Genomic DNA, 20,843 nt, shown 5'->3' with positions numbered 1-20,843 from the left:
CCCGAAGAACCATCAGTACCAGCATACCAATGTCCCAATGGACACATTTGATACCAAAAGAAAATAAGAATATCCCTTTATTGTCTCTAAAAACTCAGGCAATCCCAGCCTCATTAGAATCAAGAAGTGCAGCATCAAAGTTACCTTTAATCCGCTCGGGTGGAGGGGGTGCCAAGAAGAGTTTGACAGCTTACCAAGCTGATTGGCTCCCCAGTGAACTGAGAAGATACCACATTTTGAAGAAACAACATCAATCTCAATTTCTTTAGTTGCCATAAAACCCATACCCAATTCATTGCCTCCATGGGTAACCCCATTTCTTCTTTTCCAAGAATAGCAGGCAGCTGTGCAGTACAAGTTAACCAAAAAAGGATTTGCGCGAGCCAAAGCCTTTAACCCATTGATACAACCAGACCAATCTTTGTATCTAGGAATGTGGAAGACCCAACTATCCAAGGAGTCGAAAAAGCGGACTAGAAGTCCACAATTCACTGCAATATGCTCCTCATCCTCAACAGCTGAACAACCCCTTGGACAGCCATTGAAATTGATAATTCTCCTATACATGAGATATCCCAAAGTTGGAATGCCATTATTAAGTAATCTCCACCAAAAGCATTGTACTCGAGCTGACAATTTGCTTACTCTGAGCCATTTCCAATCATTTCCATTATTACAATTAGCATCTCGAATAGATCTAGTCCAAGCTGCTAACGATTTCCCTGAAAATTTGTGAGGTAGTTCTCTAGAGTCCGTCCCATTTCTAATCTCCATCTGTAAGATTAGCTTAATTAGTTCCGGACCAAAATAATTTCTTAGCTCCCCCATGTTCCATTCTCTGTTCTGGATAAAATAACTCAGCCTGGGAAGTTCATCAACCGTTACATTGACAAACATAGGCCAATTGGAAAGCATTCTATTCTGAATCCAGATATCCTCAAGAGGATCAATGGAATCACCAATATCCACATTCCATCTCAAAATAGGCTGTAAAGACTTCATGCCACTTGAAATAATCCTCCATGTAACAGAGCAGTTTTTCCTCTTTATTTCACTGCAGATAACGTTACCGTATTTTGCTCTTAAAGACCTATACAGCAAAGAATTGGATTCCTTAATAAACTCCCAAGCATATTTGGAACTCAGAGGTCCCATCATATTAATAGGAGAGTGTAATCCCGCTCCACCTTCGGCATAAGGTTTGCAAAGCACCTCCCAAGACATGTAGTGCATACCATTAACATTATTTGCTTTCTTCCAGATAAAATCCATACAAATCCTCTCCAGTTTTTTCAGAATACTGATTGGAATCAAAGAATGAGATACGTAGAAGATTGGAATAGACAGCAGGATGGACTTTACCAGCACAATTCTTCCAGGTAATGAAAAAAATTTATTACCCCAACTATTAATTCTAGCTGATGTCCTCTCGATTAAGAAAAGAAAATCAGATGAGATTAATCTACGCAAATAGAGATTAATCCCCAAGTATTTCACTTCCTGCACCACTTTATAATTGAGGATTTTTTTTAAGGATTTCTTCTTTGCTCTATTAACCGACTTCCCAAACAAAATGGCAGATTTCTTAAGATTAAATGAAAGCCCTGTCCAGCTACAGTAATCCACAATGATTCTTTTAAGAACTTTCACTTGCTCAGTATTTTCTTCAGAGAAAAGAAGTACGTCATCCGCATAAAGAAGGTGTGAGATTTTAGGAGCCAAAGCAGCCACCTTAATTCCCAGATTGTTTCGGTTCTGGATCAAGTTGTTTGATAACAATTGGGAACATAAAATGAACAAATAGTGAGAGAGTGGACAACCCTGTCTAAACCCACTCATAGCTTCAATCCAATTAGATTGAGTCCCATTGAATAAAATGGAAAACCTTGGATTAGTGACACATTCCAAAAGAAATTTAGAAAAAACCTTAGGAAACCCAAAGTACTGAAGAATATTTTCCAAGAATTTTCAAGACATACAATCATATGCTTGTTCCATATCAATTTTCACAGCCTTCAATCCTTTTTTGATTTAGAAAATCTGAACTTATGAAAAATTTATTGCACCAAAAGTATATGCTCCGATAAAGATCTACTTTTATGAAATGCAGCTTGGTTTTCCGAAATCAAATCATTGATAACCAAATTAAGTCTATTCAAAAGGAGCTTAGCAATGATTTTGTAAATAGACAAGCATAAACTAATAGGACGAAATTGAGAGGGATCTACCGGATTTTGAACCTTAGGAATAAGGACAACCAATGTTTCCTTCCACTTCTCATTCATTTTACCTATGGAGATGAACTGGAATATAGCCTCCCGTATGTCCTGCCAATTATTTTCCAGTACCCCTTGATAAAGGAGTACGAAATTCCATCAATTCATGGAGAGATATTGCTACCAAGGTTGGTAATGAATTTCTCCACTCCCTCCATAGTGAACTCAGCATCCAGTAACTTCACACTTTCATTGCTTAGAGCATTTATTATGTTCGGCCAGCCCGTTACATTACAATCCCGCTCCTTCCATTTTTGAGAAAAAAACTCAAGAAAGCTTGTTCAATTGTAGCTTGATCATTTACCAGGTTACCCGTGTCATCCTTGATTTGTTTTATGAAATTACCATTCTTCCTACCATTTGCAAATACATGAGAAAACAAAGAATTAATATCACTCTTCTTAATCCATTTTACTTTTACCCTTTGTCTCCACCAAACATTTAATCTTGCAAGAGTAGTGTTCAATTAATGCACTTTGGATTTGAGCAGCAACATTGATTGTTCTGACAGCCCGATCCCGTTGGCCTCTTCATTTTGCAGCTCATCCACTTCTTTTTTAAGTTTTTGTTTGAGCTCCATCAAGATTTTGTGTTTGGTTCTATTCCAAAAGAAAAGATTCCTCAACACAAATCGAAATTTCTTATTTAACACCTCCATAGGATCACCTTTAAATTGTTTGCTCCAGGCTTTTTTGACAACGTGAACTGCAGCAGGATAAGAAAGCCACACATCTTCAAACCGCAATATTTTTGGATGCTGGAAGTTCCAAAAATTCAGCTGAAGAACCACTGGACAGTGATCAGATGCAACTCGTGCCACGTGTCGATTAACAGCTTGTGGAAGAGTTTCCAATGCCTTGGAATTGAGAAGACACCTATCGAGCCTCTCCCAGATTCGTGCCCTTCCACTTTTGTTATTACACCAAGTGAATTTAGGCCCAACTACTCCCACGTCATGGAGATCCCACTTGTTCATGAATGAATTCATTTCTTGAGGAGCAAGAGAGAATTTCAATTTTTTACCACCCCTTTTGTCATCTTGAGAAAGAATGCAATTAAAATCACCTCCAATAACATATGGAAACTCCAAAGAAGAGTGAGACCCAAGGCAATCCCACAAGTTTCTCCTACTATGAACGTCCCTACTCCCATACACAGTAGAGACAATTTAGGATCCTTTATTAGCAATGCAAAGCTGCCCAATCACACATTGCTCATTTGCTGTAATTAACGAGAAACTGGCCAAGTCAGACCTCCACATCACTACAATCACACCAAACGAACCATTGGATGGATAAAGAAAGAAGTCCCAATCTTTACTCATGTGTTTATTAAAATATCGTTTCTCCAAAGTATCAATTTTAGTTTCCACAATGCCCACATAAATGGCCTTCCAATCATGAATTACTTCCTTCAAATATAGAGGGACCTCCCGCTTATTCGCCCCCTTACAATTCCAAAAAAATAAAGGAACTCATTTAGCCACCGAGGGGGAAGGTCCCCCGCCCTTTTTCCTACTAACCCCTTCTTGTTTTTTAAGTCTAGAGGATGGATTGAGTGGACCCAAAAACTTCAACTCCTTTTGAAGTTTTGGTTTAGCCTTTCCACTAAGTTCCATCCCCCTGGTATCAAAAACTGGAGGAATTTTAGCAGTATCCTTATAATCCCCAGTTTCACCACTGTTAACCAATTCTCCCTCTTCAATATCCGTCTTTTCAGTGGAACATAAAACTGAATTGTTCCTTTCATAAACTTCCTCTTCAATTTCATTGAGTAATTCAAATTTATTGCTTTTTGGAATAGAAAAGACAGTGAGAGTAGGAATTACCGAATTGCACTCTAAAGACCCATCTCCTTTCATTTTTTGAGAATTCGATCCATCCAGATCTTCGTTCATTTCCATCACCAAAATTGTCTCTTCAGCAGCAGCCTGTGATATCTTCTGAACTTCTTTCTTCTTAAAAAACTATTTAAAAACTTTTGGGATCGGATTGGAGTTAATCTGCCTAACTCTCCTCTGATAGTTCCAGAATTTCTTCCTGTTATTGACGTGGATCCAAAGACTATAGACCGAATTTTCCTTAGATGCTTCAGGCTTCTCGACTCCCTTATTATAGAGATCCTCCTTCAGAACAGAGCCATCCACCTCACTTTTTAGCTCCACAAGAAGATATTAAGTGACCAACTTTGCCACAATTGTAACACAGAGAAGAAATCCTCTCATACTCTACTTTTTGGAAAAAACCTCCCATTAGGACCTTCAACCCACACTCCCAATGGAAGCTGTTTATCAAGCTCTAACCTTACACAAACTCTTCCAAACTCCCTCTTGCTCAATTGGAACATATTCCCATCAAGAAGGAGAGGAGTACCAATAAGGGAATAATTATTGCCATGTTGATTTCATCCCAACAAAAAAGAGGTAGGTTAGGAAATCTAACCCAAACCGGAGAGCTTAATCCTTTCAAAGAAGATGGAGAGAAATCCGAACTCCATCTATCCAATCCAATAATGTGGCCTTTAACGAACCAAGGCCCACCCCATAATAACATTCTCCATAGTCTCAATATCATCAAATGAGCATAACATCTAGCCTAGCCCCAGAGAAGTCAGGTGAAATTTGCCAAATTGATTCCATTGACGTCTTAGCTCCCACGCCGTCATTGGGATAGAGATATCAGCTCCAAATACTTTCACCACTATAGATAGATTCAGACGATCAGAATTCTCTTTTACATTTGGTTCAAACAGTTTCACAGCACTACCATCCTCCGTAAGGCAATTCGAAATTGCCTTAGAATCAATTTTGAGATGATTCTTTTTTAACCATGGATTTGAACCCACCTTGTCTCCTCCTTTTACTGAGCCGTGGGGATCATTAGCCAAAATAGGTTTATTGCTGACATTTTCACATACATTTGAAGAACAACCTTTTGGATTTGGAATTGAAGGGAGGTCTGTCGATCTGCTGTTCCTTCTCACAGAATTACCTAATGATTAACAAAAAATTTCAAATAAGAAGAAGAAGAATTTTCCTCTTCGGTGGGATTTAATTTAAGGCCAGTTATAGAAGAATCAGAATCCTTCCTTGGATCAAAGATTTCTTTCCCTTTGCCTGGAACAAGAACAGGGGAGATCGATAATGGAACAACAGGTTCACGGATTACCAGATTCCCATTCTTAGCAGGATGTCCAGACAACAACATGTTAACGAATCCGAAGCCATCAGTAGCCTCGCCATCGACGACCGTTTCCAGGCCAACCGTCGGCATCCTGGAGTTTACCCGCCAAAAATGAAAAATGAAAGATTCAAAAACCTTCTCTCTCTAATTTTTGGGCGGACCCTTCTGCCTATTGAATGGTGCACTTTACGCATCTTTTGATTGTTATATATATATATATATATATTTCAATTTGGCATCATTGCACATCTTTTGTTTTTGGCATCATTGGCCACTTTTTTTTTGCAAGCTAGATTTTTTTCCAAAAACTATTAAATATTCTTAGTTGTGAGTATATCTTCCAGATATTATAGAAAAAAAACTCACTCTCTAATATAAGGAAGAACAACCCACAAAACAGAATAAAAAATCATGTGAGAGATTCATTGACTGGATAACGAGAAATCATGAAATAACATAAAAACTTTGACTATTATGGTATAAGCTAAAACAAAAATAAATAAATGTGGAAGCAAAACAAAGAAAGATCACACCAGATTTATAGTGGTTCGGTCAATCCTTGACCTATGTCCACTCCTCAGAGGCACCCTCCGAGTATTGTACTAAGTATGTGTTTCTCCTTTAGCTCCTATAGCTATGCAAAGAAGCCTTTACAATAGACTCCTTTTCACCAACCTCGGTGCGGTAGAGAACCGACTCCTTTTGCTTCCTCCTGAAGCGGGCAGAGAACACAGACCTTTACTGAAGTAGACCTCCCAAGAACTTCCCAAGGATGAAGGATGAAGAATGGAGACGACGACTTGGAACCTTTCTTGGAGAAACCTTTGTGAACCCTTTCACAAACTCCCCATCACAAGTTCCTCTCTCTCTCTCTCCCTCTCCCAAGGCTCTCTCAGGTCAAGATAGAAGGTCTTGTTGCATGAGAAAATTCAGGTTCTTTAAATAGATTTTCAAGAACCAACTTTATCTTCCAGTCCGATATAAATATCATCCTGGCCGATGAGTACAAAATAAGCTCAATCAGATGGGATGATTCAGGACGATCAGAAGAAAATTGATTACATCATCCATGCCGATATAATATCGTCCTGGCCTATTAGTTCAAATCTGAGTACAATCATCCTGAACATCGCCCTAAATAGAGTCTGGCCTATGTCAATCATCCAAGACATCGTCCTGGACTATTCTGCTATCGGCCTGACCGATGTGATCGTATAAATCAGCCTTAATTACTTTCCATAATTGCCAGATTTATTTAGGCATAATTATACTATATCGTCCAGGTCGATATGGAGATCGTCCGGGATGATAATTTAAAATAAAGAATACCTAAATTGATAATGGTGGCTGATTCTTTCTGATTTGAGCCTATCGTACTGGATGATACATATATCATCTAGGATGATTTGCTTAATGACGACTGCTTAACCAGGATGCCCTAAATAGAGTTTTTATTTTTAGTTGAATCGTCCAGGCTGATAGGAACATCATCCAGGCTGATGTACTCAAAACAGAAAAATTTAGAAAACCCCTCAAGTGTGTGTGTGCAAGGTTACTTAGCATCAGGAACCAGTTTTACAATTGACCCAAGAAAAGAAAAAATACAGACTTGACTCAACCAAAATCTACCCGATCTTGAGCTGGCTTGAGCTGTATTCGATCTTGTGGTCCTGAAAAGTTAGTAAGCAAAGCAGTCGTAGGGAAACATGAATGTTTTCTATAATCAAAAGTCTAATCCATAATCTCAGATTCACAACAAAGACAATTTTGGATCATCACAAACAATATGATTGAAAACAAAAAACTCTAAAATAGTAAAAAAAATTCCCCTAAGTGTGTGTGTAAGGTTACTTTACATCAGGACCCACATTGTTACAATGGACTCAAGAAAAGGTAAAAGAGACTTAACGTACATTACAAGGTGACTCAGTCCTAATGTACTAAATCTTGAGCTGGTTTGATTTTCAATTTGATCTTATGGACCTAAAACATTAGTAGGCAAGGAAGTCGTAAAAAAATAGATATAATAGAAATGTTTGTTATCATCAAAATTATAATTCCTGAATCCAGATTTGTAACAATCTCCCACTTTTTTATGATGAAAAATAATCAAAATTAAATAAAACACAAACAAAAGTAAAATAGTACGATGAAATAGCTCAAACAAAATCCACTACTTCCCCTTTTAACATCACAAAAAGGAGGAGGAAACCATAAAAGAAAAGAAGAACAGCAGATAAAAAGAAGAACGAAAGCAAAATTTTTTTTTTGTGATAAATTCTCCATGTGATTGAATTAGAAATTTGTAAGAATCAATGAGTTAACATCATCAAAATCCAAATATTTGGTAGAATAGCCGATCCTTTTAGTCCTAGCTCAGACTTCTCTCAAGGCAAATTGTCTTATGAAAAGAAAAGACCTTACTCAGAAAAATCAATTGGATAAGAAAAAGACGTCCATTCAAAACTTGGTTTTAAAAAAATATATTATAAAATAATATATCAAAATAATTTGTTACAATCTTGAAATTCGAAATCAAGCATTTGAAAATATCAAGTGAGTCATGAATTCTTCTAAGATTTAAAAATTTGAAAGAGGAGAAAGCTTGCCTTTTGTGGGCTCATTTTATGCCTCTTGTCAATTGATTGGCGCACTTTTTGTATCTTTTGATTTTTGATACACTATGTATCTTTCAATTTTTTTTGGCGGTCATTGCGCATCTTTCAGTTTTTCTTCTTTTTACGACTCATTTTATGCCCTTATCATTTTTTGCAAGATAGATCCCTTTTCAAGACTCTTAAAACTCTCATTTGTAAATATATCTTTCAGATATTAGAAAAGAAAAACTCACTCTCTAATATAAGGATGAACAAAGCACAAAACAGAATCAAATTCATATAATAAATGTAACGATAAGATTTTAAAAAATTTGAAAGTAATATAAAGACTTTAAACATTATATATATATAAGATACATTACTGTAGTAAGATAGAAAAGATCTAAATTACAAAGTTCAGTTGTTAATTTGAGATAGACTTTTATTTAGAAAAAAATTGCATCGCTAAAGGGTTTAGAGGAAGGAAAACAATCAACGATGTTTCCCCCTTTAACTGATTTAGAGATGTCAAACATTGGCTACAAATCTTCAAAAAACAAAAATAAGGCATAAAATATCATTTTAGTAGTAATTACAAAAAAGGAAGAAAAACTAAAATAATAGAAATAAAACATAAAAAATAATAGCAAGTAAAAAGTGAAACAAACAAATTAGAAACAAACAAAAGAAGAGAAAAAAATAACAACAAGCAACAAAACATAAACTACAGAATTCAGTAAACATCAAGTTTATGCATTTATGTTAATAACACCCAATCTTGTCCTTAAGATGCTAAAAGTCTCAAAAGTCAGTGGTTTAGTAAAGATGTCAGCTAGTTGATTCTCAGTTGTCACATGGTGTAACTCTATCAATGTGTTTGGTCCTTGAATGTTGGATAGGATTCTTAGAGATGCAGATGACACTAGTGTTATAACAAAGGATTAAAATTATGTCTATAGCTGAAAGTTCATTAGGGATGTTAGGCCCCTTATGAACTGGCCCAAGGCTAATTAAGAGAGAGGTGAATTTGTATTTAAAATTTCTTTAAAACAAAGCACAAATCTCAAACCAAGATTCATCATAGAGAAAACACAATGCGAAAATTAAATGCAAAAATAATAAAGAAAAGAACACACCAGATTTATAGTAGTTTGGTTAAACCTTGACCTACGTCCACTCCTCGGAGGCACCCTCCGAGTATTGCACTAAATTAAGTGTCTCTTCTTTAGCCCCCACAGCTAGGCGGAGAAGCCCTTACAAAATCACTTCCACCTTCCCCGGTGCGGCAAAGTCGCCGGGTCCTTTGACACCAAAGAGATCTTCTTCTTCTGTGAACTTCCCTCAAGACAAGCCTTGAATCCAACAGTACTAAGGTGCAAGCTTGTTGGAGCAACCGTGTGGAATCCCCCTCCACACTCCCTTAAGTCCCCCCTCACATGATCTTCTTCCTCTCTCAAACTTAACCCTTTCCTCACTCCCTTTCAAGCTATCTCTTCAAGTTTCTCCCAAAAGAACGAAGCTATAATGGCTACCAAAGATACTTACAAAAGTGCCTTATCAAAATCTTAAATAGAAGATCTTAAAACGAGCTCATTAATACAACTTGCCGACCTTATCATCTAGGCCGATATGAATATCATCCTAGCTGATCTGTACAAAATAAGCTCAATTATCCGGGACAATTTGGGACGATCAGAAGAAAATTGGTTACATCGTCCAAGCCAATACAATATCATCTTGGCCAATTAGTTCAAATCCGAGGATAATTATCCTGATCATCACCCTGAATAGAGTCTAGCCGATGTCAATTATCTAGGACATCGTCCTGGCCAATCCTAGGATCTTCCCGACTGATGTGATTATATAAATCAGCCTTAACTCCATTTCATAATTACCAGATTAATTTAGGCATAATTGTGCTGCATCATCCAGACCGATGTTTAGATCGTCCTAACCGATGTCCTAAAATAAAGAATACCTAAATTAATCATTTCGATTGATTCTTTCTTAATTGAGCCTATCATCCTGGCCAATACAAGGTTCATCCAAGCTGATTAGCTTAATGACGGCTGCCTTAATGAGGATGATGCCCTAATTAGGGTTTCTATTTTTGAAGCGATCGTCTAGGCCGATATAAATATCATCCTGGACGATGTTAGCAAAAATAATAAACTCTAGGGAACAGATAGAAAATATTCTAAGGTGTATGTGTGCAAAGTTACATAGCGTCAGGAGCCACACAAATTACAATAGACTCAAGAAAGGAAAAAAGGTACAAGCTGACTCAGACCTAGTCTACCTAATCTTGAGTTGGTTCCAAATTATTGTATGATCTTGTGGACTTAAAATGTCTGTAAATAAGGCAGTCGTAAAGAAATAAAAGTGTTTGCTATCATCAAAATCATAATCTATGAAAATAGATTTGCAACAATAGGTAATTCTAAATCCAGAATTTATTGCTTCAACCAAAGGACTTGGCCCACACAACTTCTTAATGAAATGTAGTCAACTTCAACAGTAGAAAGTGCAACAGAGTTTTATTTTCTACTAAGCTAGGAGACTAATGACTATCCTATAAATTGGCATGTCCTAAAAGTACTCTTTCTATCCACCCTACATCCTGCAAAATTAGAATCATAATATCTAATAATCTCAAAAGAAGTGTTGTGCATATGATATCAAAATCCTAAGTTTTATATCCCCAATAGATATCTAAGAATTCTCTTAACTGCAGTCAGATGGAATTCTTTAGGATCAACTTGAAATCTTGTATAGAGACAAAAACACTTAATATTATATCAAGTCGGCTAGTAGTGAGGTAAAGTAAAGATCCAATCATCCCTCTGTACTTCTTTTGATCAACAAATTTTACATTTGAGTCCTTATCCAACTGAATATTGGAGGTCATGGGAGTGGTTATTAGCTTGACTTTATCTATTTCATATTTCTTCAAGATGTCCTTTATATACTTTGATTGACTTAAAAAGTTTTCATTATCTAATTGTCTTATGTTAAACCCTAAAAAGTAGGACAACTCTCCCATCATACTCATCTCAAAATCCTTACTCATTATTTTTAAAAAATCATCACAAAGGTTTTGATCAGAAGATCCAAAAAGTATATAATCTATATAGATTTGAATAATAAGTAACTAATCTCCTAATTTCCTTAGAAAATGGGTGGTGTCTACGCTCCCCTTAACAAACTCCCTCTCTAGTAAGAATGTGCTATGCCTCTCATACCAAACTCTGGGTGCCTATTTTAATCCTTATAAGGCCTTTTTTAATTTGAAAATATGATTTGGAAATTGGGAACTCTCAAAATCTAGGGGTTGCTCTACAAACACATTCTCTTTGATTATCCCATTTAAAAAGGAACTCTTGGCGTCCATTTGAAAAAGCTTTAATCCCTTATAACATACAAAGGCAAGTAGCACCCTAATAGCTTCTAATTTAGACTCAGGGGCCAAGTTCTCCTCAAAATCAATCCCTTCTATTTATTTGTACCCCTTAGCCACCAATCTCACATTATTCCTAACCACCACATCAGAATAACTCATCTTATTCTTAAAGACCAATTTGGTTCCAACTATACTTTGTCCCTTTGGTCTTTCTACAAGCTCCCAAACATCATCCTAATAAATTAGTTTAGTTTCTCTTGCATGGCTAAGATCCAAAACTCATCAGACAAGGCTTGATTAATGTTGGTGGATTTAGTCATTGAGATAAAAGCAGAGTGGTTCACTTCCTTTCTAAGTCAATGCCTAGTTCTAACACCTTCAGAAGGGTCTCCTACGATTAGTTCTTTAGGATGACTCAAAGAAGATCTCCAATCTCTAGGCAAAGTGTGTGTAGGTTCAGCCCTTTCCTCCAAATTTGCATTCTCTACTCCTTGGGTAATCTCACCTACTCCTTTAGTGTTTTAGGTCTCTACCCTCTTCTCCAAATTTTTAACTCATTTGGAAATCTCTTTGACACCATCTTCATACTTAACTCTAGACTCCTTAGGATCGGATTCATTACACTCTACATGAGTAGTGTCCTCCACAACCAATGTCATCTTATTAAATACCCTAAAGGATTTCCTAACACTTGAATATCCTAAGAACACTAGTTCATCATATTTTGGGTCAAATTTCCCTAACTCTGACTTCCCATTATTAAGAATGAAAATCTTACAGCCAAAGATATGGAGGTGGGAAAGGTTGGGTGTCCTACCCTTAAGGATCTCATAGGGTATCTTATCAAGTTTGGCTCTAACATTCACTCTATTGAACACATAACAAGTTATGCTTACCTCTTCAGCCTGAAAGTATTTTAGAAGTGAATACTCAGTAAGCATAGCTCTAACGGCTTCTACTAAGGTCCAATTTTTCTTTTCAGCTACTCCATTATGCTGAGGGGTCCTAGGAGCTGAGAAGTTATGGCTAATCCCCTTATCCTCATAAAAGTCTTCAAATCTCTCATTTTCAAACTCTCTCCCATGGTCACTATGGATGGTTAAGATCTCACAACCTAATTTTTTCTAAATCAAAGTGGAGAATTGCTAATGTCCTTAATGGAATGAAAAGAGGATTGAACTTGCTTCCCTAGTTGGCCGGCATCACACAGGTGGTCTTTGGTGAACTTAACTTGGAGACACCTCTAACTAGGTCTTTTTTTGGTCATTCTCCTAAGGGTTTTCATATTAGCATGACATAACCTCCTATGCCACATCCAAGACTCATCAGCAAATGTTTTAAGAAAAATGAAGTAGTACATTCAATGTTATTTAAATCAAGCATGTAAATATTGTAGATCCACTTTCCCTGTAAAGTTATGTTGTTATTCAAACTAATAATGCATGCATTTGCCAAAAAAATTATGATGAAGCCCTTATCGTACAACTGACTGATACTTAGTAAGTTGTGTTTCAGTCTATCTATAAACAAAATATTTTCAATCAAAAGGTTTATTGGAGTTTTCGATTATACATGTGCCCACCACTTTCCTGGTGGTATTGTCTCTAAGAGTGACCTTGCCTCCAGCCCTGGCATCTAGTGAAACAAATTAGTTGGCATCTCTAGTCATGTGTCGTGAGCATCTGCTGTCCAGGTACCACATGCTCTCATGAGACCTTTTGTGAGAATAAGCCTTAAAAATTATCAAACGTTAGATTTAGAAACCCAAATAGGTTTGGGCCTCTTCTTATGAAAAGAAGAAAGAGATGCATGTGTGTTATGCTGTGAATCATATAATTTGGGTCTCCACATCAAATGTGTACTATGATAAGTAGTACAAGTGTGTGAAATATTCCCTAGTATGCCACATGAAAAGTATCTAACTCCAGAAAAAGGATTTAATAATCTACTCAGGTTGTGAAACTTCTTCTTAAAATTATATGTTGCATGCAAAGTTGGTTTATCATTTTAAAAAGCTTTGAGTTTTTCTAACTTCTTAAACTGCCTTTCTAACTCAACATGAGATGACTTCAAGGAATCATCTGCATCAGTTAATTCAATATACTTTTTATTTAACTCATTAAACTCATCAAGTAAAGGCATGTAATTGTTATCAATTATAGAGTGATCTTTAAATAGAACTTCATGCTCTTTCTTGTAGATTTAAAAACTCTAATTTCAAACTAGTATGTGATTTTTTAAGTTTCCTATATGATGCATGAATTTTCTTACAAACTTTAAGTAATTGATCATAGCTTAGTTCGCATACCTCTTCTTGGTCAGACTGACCAAGATGATTAGAGGCCATCAAGCACAAGTTTGTTGTCTCCTCCTCAACTTCAATCTCAGAGGAGTCCGATGCAGAATTTGGCCAGAATGCCTTTAGAACCGCTTCTCATCCTTCCTGAACTTGGTTTCTCCCCACCCTTCTCCTTTCTTGGATGAACCTTAAGTGTAGGACAATCAGCTTTAATATGTCCTAATTTCTTGCATTCAAAATAAATCGTAGTAGAAGAAATTTTAAAATTTTTGCTATCCTTACCTTTTTTCCACTTCTGATGGTGTTGGCAATTTTTTCTTAGAAAGTTTTTGAACTGCATAGTGATTAAGACAACATTATCACTTTTAGACCCGGAAGAATTTGTATTTGCATTGTTAGATTTTAGCGCCATAGTTTTCTCCTTCTTCTTCTCACCTACATCAAGTTGTCTTTGGTTCACTCCTTACTTGTAAGAAATGAGTGAGCCAAGTAAGTTATCAACATAATAAGTATTCAAATTCTTAGATTCAATAATTGTAGTAATCTCAGCATTAAAGGAAGAAGGCAAGCAATTCAAAATTTTATTAACTCTTTCATAGTTAGTTAGTTCTATTTCTATGGTATGAAATGAGGTGATAATTTTAGTAAACCTAGTATACATGTCAGAAATCGATTCAATAGGTTTTATACAAAAAAGTTTATAGTCATGCAATAAAATATTTAAAGTAGATTGTTTAACTTCATTTGTTCCTTCATAAGTAATACACAATCTATCCTAAATTTCTTTACCAGTTGCACAAATTAAAACACGCATGTAATCTTCTGACTTCAAAGCACATACAAAATAGTTCAAGTACTTTGCATTAAGTTGCACTAAATCTCTATCATCAAAAGTCCATTCAATAAAAGGAAGTTTAATTTTAATGCCATTTATTTCATGCATTGGTGGCGAATATCCATCCTTAACAAGCATTCACATGGGATAGTCAATCAATTGTAAAAATATATACATGCGAGTTTTCAAAAGGCGGTCAGGTAATAGAATACCCTTCTACTGTATTACGATTACAAAGTTAGCCATGGATCAAAATTCAAAAGTTTTCAAAAACTCAATTTTATGAATCCCGCTCTCATACCGCTTGAAAGTGCTCTAAGGCCATTTGAAAGTTTATTAGGGATGTTAAGCCTTTATGAACTAGCCTGAGGCTAACTAAGAGTTGGGGTGAATTGGTATTTAAAAAATTCTTCAATCAAAATCACAACCACACCAAATAATCACCACATAAATTATAAGCGCAGAAATTTAAATGTAAAAAAATAATAAGAAAGAACACACTAGATTTTACAATGGTTCAGTCAACTTGACATACATCCTCTCCCCGGAGCCTCTCCTCCGGGTATTGAACTAAACTTAGTGTCTCTCGTTTTGCCCCCACAACAAGGTGGAGAAGCCCATACAAAAACTCTTTTTCACCAACCCCGGTGAGGCAAAGAACCCAACTCCTTTTGCTTCCTCCTAAAGCAGGTAGAGAACCCAAATCTTTTGCTTCCTCTTGAAGCAAGCAGAGAACCCAACTCATTTTGCTTCCTCCCGAAGCAAGTAGAGAACCCAATACATTTTGCTTCCTCTTGAAGCAGGTAGAGAACCTCGATCAGTTGTTAAAGTAGACCTCTCTTGAACCTCCAAGAAACTAGGGATAATGATCAGAGAAGATGAGTTAGATCCTTGGTTGGAGCAACCTTTTTGAAACCCCTCATAAACTCCCCCTCACAAGATCTTCTCTCTCTCTCTCCCTTGCTCTCCCTCTCTTCTTGGCTCTCTCAGGTCAGGACATCAGCAAAAGATCTCCACTGGAGAAAATAAGAGATCTTATAAAAAAGGGCTTCAAATTTGCCCTAAATTTCAATTAATCATCAAACATCATCCAGGATGATCGACCGATCATCCTATACGATTAGTTCAAATTTAGCTAAATCAGCTAGGAAGATTTGGGAGATTCTAGATGATTAGAAGGTTCCTTTATTCAGATCATCCAGAACAATAGTATAGCATCATGTATGATTAGTTCAAGTCATCGAATATCATCCAGAACATCTCCATGGATGGATATCTGGACGATAAAAAAGTAACTTAATCGTCCAGGATGATCTCATGATCGTTCGGGCCAATTAGTATAAAATGTCACATATTGTCCATAACATTGCCCTGGAAGGATATCTGGATGATGAAAAAATAACTTGATCATCTAGGACAATTTTGGATTATCCCGAATGATTAGTTCAAATCAATACATATCATCTATAGCATCTTTCAGGTCATCCAGGAAGAACTAAGGTTTGTTTAACTAATACTCCCGAACGATCCTACGATCATCTAGGACAATATGATTGAGCAATAAAACCTTAATTGCTTTCCTTAATTACCAAACTAATTTAAGCATAATTAAAGTGCATCATCAAGGATGATGTCCAAAAATAAAATATGCCTGAAAGATTGTGGCAGCTAATTCTTTCTTATTTTAGCCTATCATCCTGGATGATGATAATATCGTCCAGAATGAATTGCTTAATTATGGCTGCCTTAACTAGGATGCCCTAATTAGGATTTCTATTTTTAACAAATCATCCAGGAAGATTTTGGATCATCTCAAATGATATGATCGAATAGAGAAAACTCTAAAATAGTCAAAATGTTTCCTCCAAGTGTGTGTGTGTACAAGGTTACTTAGCATCAGAACCCATATTATTATAATGGACTCAAGAAAAGATAAAATATACTTAACATACATTACAAGCTGACTCAGTCCTAATTTACTTAATCATGAGCTGGTTTGATTTGCAATTTGATCTTATGGATCTGAAACATTAGTAGGCAAGGCAGTCGTAGAAAAATAGAAGTAATAAAAATATTTGTTATCATCAAAATTATAATTCCTGAATCCAGATTCGCAACATGTCTGTGTGTGTGCAAGGTTATTTATCTTAGTATCCACCATATACATGACTTGAATCAAGAAAGGTAAGTATTCATTGAAGTTGAAATTACAAATAAACTTAACCCTAATTTATCCAATCTTAAGCTGATTGACTTTATAAGTGAATGGTGGACCTGAAATGTTATTGAGTAGGGAAAAATAAATATGCAATAGATTGAAATAGCATAGTAAAAGTATGGTTTTGAAAACCGGACCGGACCGTCCAGTTCAACCGGTTCAATCGTGAACTACTCCGGCGGCCGGTCCGGTCAGTTGAAATAACTGGGGTATTAAGAAACCAGCAAAAAATTGGGTAGAATCCGGTTGAATTGGTGAACCGCCGAACCGGAGGGGTTTTAAAAGAACCGCGCGGTTCTTAAAAATGACCATCTCAGCCGTGCGGTTTCCTATTTCATCTCCGCCCGATCTTTCCTTATCTCCGTCTCTCTCTCGTCTCCAAGAGAATTAGGGCAAAAAGCTTATCATCCCGCTCGAATGGCTCTCAGAGCCGCTTGTCCTGGTCGTTTACACAGTGAGTCGTGCTCGTGCATTCCATTCTCGCCGTGCTCGTGCATTCCGTTCTCGTCGTGCTCGTGCATTTCACTATGTAGGTAAATCTTTCTGACTTTTTCATCGTGCTCGTATATCAAACTTTTTTTCTTGTAAGAGATTCCAACATATCTTTATCAACTGTTTTCAAATCAAAGCAGCTAGAAATAAAAACCAACATTTAACATCAAATTTCTTTTCACATATCTTCACAGGCATGTTGCAATGATCTTTATGTTTTTTTTTTTTCATGAAAAAATATTCCCAAAATTTTAATGATTTTTTTTTTGTGAATTTATTTTCATTATTCTATATTTTATTTTAAGCATGCTAAATGAAAAAATTGCAGGGCTGAAATCAATCAAAAGTGCTTAAATTAATTCTAATATTTGTTAAAATCAATGTTTGATTGTCATATTATTATGTTAATGCACATAATTAAAGACATTAATAACACACTACTACTCCCCCTTTTGACATCATTGAAAGGAGGAAATAACTGAAAAGTAAAAGACAAAGGAGAAAAAAAAATACATCACAAGGTTCAGAAGTAAATAATAATAAAAAAATATGATAAAAATATAGAACAATCAAGAAAAAGAAAGAATCTTGATTAGGTGAAGGTGGTGTTAATGAGAAAGAAATGGTGAATGGAAGCATATTGCCCCCTAAATCAAGCCATATCATTGTCGTTTTATTGCTGCTGCTATTCTATATAGCTTTTAAAATGAGCCAAATCATTTGCATGTTTTTGCTACTGCTAAGCTATGTAGTTTTTAAATCTAGTCTCCCACTGATCAAACCTCTGAACTAGTTGATCAATCTGAGACTGCTGGTGGATAGGGGCTGGTTCTTGAGGTTGTTCTCCCACTCCCTCATTTGGCTTGGGGTTAATATATTGAACTTGGTGGTGATGAGCGCTGTGAAGGATATGGAAGGAGCTATTGGAATAGAATACTGAGAGGTGATCATGTGGTGTAGGATACTGGAGGTTATATTTACTTTTTAGGATATAGGCAGTGAGATGTCCTAAGGTAAGGTTAGGCTTTCTTTTATGTTTAGGATATCTAATGCATGTTAGATTGTTAAGATGTAGAATTATAAGGTCAGCTACATTGAAGTCCATATGAGCCATAATATAATAGGTATCAAGTGAGAGAACATGTGTAATGTTAATATTATCACCAACTTTAGGAATTACAGAATTTCTAAGTATGTGCTGGATGATACATGTATCTTGGACTAGAGTATTGACTTGTGTGATATGACAGTTAACATTAGACTCCCTAAGGATATTGTTGGCATGGGTCCAATTTTATTTAGGAACTAAGACTGAAATAGGAATTTTGTCTCCAATAATGGAAAGATGAAGAAAGTCATGAAAATCCTAGTAAGTGATTTCTACAGGCCTTCTATGAATATAAGATTATAAGGTAGTGACCTCATTATTAATGTGAAGGCTGGCTAAGAATTCAAATAAAAGTTCATAATTGAATGGAAAGGCACGGGTGATGATAAAGTAAAGAGTTGTATGGGAAAAAAGAGATCAAGTACCCAAAAGTTTAGAATATCCTTATTGATAATTTTTTACGGTGTGATCCTAGCTATTTTGTATCGCTGATGTGCTTCTTCATTAGCAGCCTCAATGAATCTAGGATCAATATTTTGTCTAGAGGGACTAGCCACCAGCGCTCGGGACTGTTTTCTATGAGCCATTACAAGGAAGGGGAGAGCAAGAGGGAAGGAATGGAAGAATTGTGTGAAAAAATTGAATGTAATCCACTTGTTTAAATAAAAATTGGGTAGAACATACTGAATGATCTAGTAAAATAGATTCATCAAGAAAATTGGTAAAAAAGTGGTCTTATCATACAATATGATTAGAAATCATACTGAACGATTAGAGAGAGAGAGAGAGAGAGAGAGAGAGATCATTCATTCTAACGAGTCACCCTGTATGATCATTGACTTTTAAAATCATACTGTACGAATATGTAGATTGTACTATATGATGTGTTGTTAAGGATCATACTGATTGAATTCAATTCATCCAGCGATTCCTTCCATATTGATCGTATAAAATAAAGAGAAATCATACAGTACAATCAATAATAATTGGTTGATATTAGCTATTGGATATGCTATGGTTAGAAATTTATATTTTATTAAGGTCGTACAATATGATATGAATCATAATGGACGATGTGAAAAAAATTAGAAAAGTTGTGAGATGAAATGTGAAGATTAGGAAGGACCCAAAAACAAAAAAAAAATATGAGTAACATAAAACAAATCAAAAAAATAAGATATAAATAATAAAAACATAAAGTTTTTTATTTTTTATTTTTAAGACACGATTACATGCATTAAATGAAAGTTTTAGCTTATGAGGAGAACATAATACACAGTAAGAAATGTTTTGACAATGTTAAGATTTAGAAAGGTTAGAAATTTGAATTTTCTTAACCCTAGCTTAAGCTCCTTATAGGTTAAAATTATTTTAAATAAAAATCTTGTTCAAAAATAAATTAAAAAGGAAATGATATATTTTTAAACTTATTTTTAGAGATATATCTAAGAGAATAACATTGCAAAGTGATCAATCAAAAAATTATGATTTTCAAATTCAGGTGTGGATAATATCAATTTGCGTATGTATTTGTGTAAGATTTAAAGATTTGAAAGGAATGTAAGCTTACTCATTATGGGCTTATTTTTCACCTTTTTATTAATGTTTGGCGCACTTTATGCATATTTTAAATTTTTATACACCTTTTACATCATTCAATTTTTAGCGAACATTGCACATCTTTTCAGTTTTTGGGCTCATTTTGTGCCTCTTTTCACTTTTTAAAATTTTTATACACCTTGCTTACTTTCTTGGTCTTTAAAGACTCAGTTGTGAGATTATCTTCCAAATATAAGAGAAGAAGAACTCACTCTCTTATAGAAGGGAGAGTAAACCACAAACCAAAACCTGAACCATCTGATATAGTTAAATAGCTTTATTAAGAAAATTTGAAATAGATTTATTGATTTGCAAAAATATTCAAATGAGATAGATAATTGTAGGAAGATGAAATAGGTCTCTATTTCTTAGTCCAATTTTTAAAGTTGACATAAATTTTGACTAAAAAAAAAATTACAATCCTAAAGGAGTTATAGGAATAGAGATAATCTTTAATTTTTCTTCCCTTAACTATTTTTAGAGGAGTCAATCAATACTTGCAAAATTAGTAAGATTTTTATTTAAAGAAAAGTTCAATTACTGAGGTTTGTAGTGATCAGATTCTTAAGTTTAAGAAGAAATAAAAAATTTCATGCATAAAGAAAATAACAAAAACTAAAAATATTGAATTGACCAAATGCGTAAAACTGAATTCAACAATCAGATTTCTGATTTTTTAAGCATGAATATCTATAAAACCTAATATGGTTTTTATGGTGTTGAAAGTTTCAAAAGCAGTAGTTTTATAAATATGTCTGCAGGCTAATTTTCAATGGCTATATAATGAAACACTATATCTCCCTTGGTGATATGGTCCCTAACAAAATAGTTCCTTAT

Source organism: Dendrobium catenatum, unplaced genomic scaffold, assembly GCF_001605985.2.
Source record: "Dendrobium catenatum unplaced genomic scaffold, ASM160598v2 fragScaff_scaffold_370, whole genome shotgun sequence".
NCBI lineage: Eukaryota > Viridiplantae > Streptophyta > Magnoliopsida > Asparagales > Orchidaceae > Dendrobium > Dendrobium catenatum.
This window is presented reverse-complemented; position numbering follows the sequence as displayed.